The sequence below is a fragment of the Grammomys surdaster genome, unplaced genomic scaffold, assembly GCF_004785775.1.
Source record: "Grammomys surdaster isolate TR1022 unplaced genomic scaffold, NIH_TR_1.0 430, whole genome shotgun sequence".
Lineage (NCBI taxonomy): Eukaryota > Metazoa > Chordata > Mammalia > Rodentia > Muridae > Grammomys > Grammomys surdaster.
Genome location: NW_021604849.1, coordinates 96800 through 97610, shown reverse-complemented (window position 1 = coordinate 97610; position 811 = coordinate 96800).

The window sequence follows — 811 nt, the reverse complement described above, 5'->3', positions numbered from 1 at the left end:
TTTAGAGAGAAGAAATTCTGTGCAGATGGCAGTTATAGGCTTAGTCTGCTTGATAGACTGTCAGATCCTCAATTGGGGAGTATATATGGAGGCTTTTTCTTGCTCCTGTGTCTGTTTCCTACTATATGGAAGCTGCTTACTGCCATATGGAGGCAAATCACTGTATATGGAAGCTTCTTTCTGTTAGGTGCCATGTTCAGATTCTCTACACCCTTTGCAAATATGATTCCTTACGTAAACAGAGCTTCGCCTTTACAGTATACATTTGAAGGCTGAGAGGAGCCAGGATTCTGTGAGAGGTACTTTCAAATGCTGTGAGAGTTTGGCAGCTCAGTTAGCTCTTGTCCTCATTGGAATGATGAAATTGTCTAGGATGCCTGAATGAGAGGGAAAGGCCCTCTAGGACAAGGGCATGCAATTTACTTATACGTTAGTATCAATGCAGTTCCTTTTGCATGTCTCTCTGCAATTAGCTTTGTGTTTCATGGACTGACATAAATGTACCTGTCCATTTTCATAATTGCCTCCTTGGAGTAACTCATTTAATTTGAACTTCTTGTGTACTTTACTTTTGTATTATTTTCTGACAGGAAGTCATTTAAAAGTTACTTCAGACCCTTGTGGGGAGGCTGACATCATGGGTATAGAGCTGAATTGAAAATCACCACTCTTTTGGGAAAGTATACCAGCAGATCATGAACCTTTATGTCAGAGTGATTTTCTCACCAGTTTCAGCAGACACTTATTTCTTATCCATCTTCTTCATGGGGTCTTCCCGGGCTGAAGTGACTGAACCAGAGCATAGGACTAA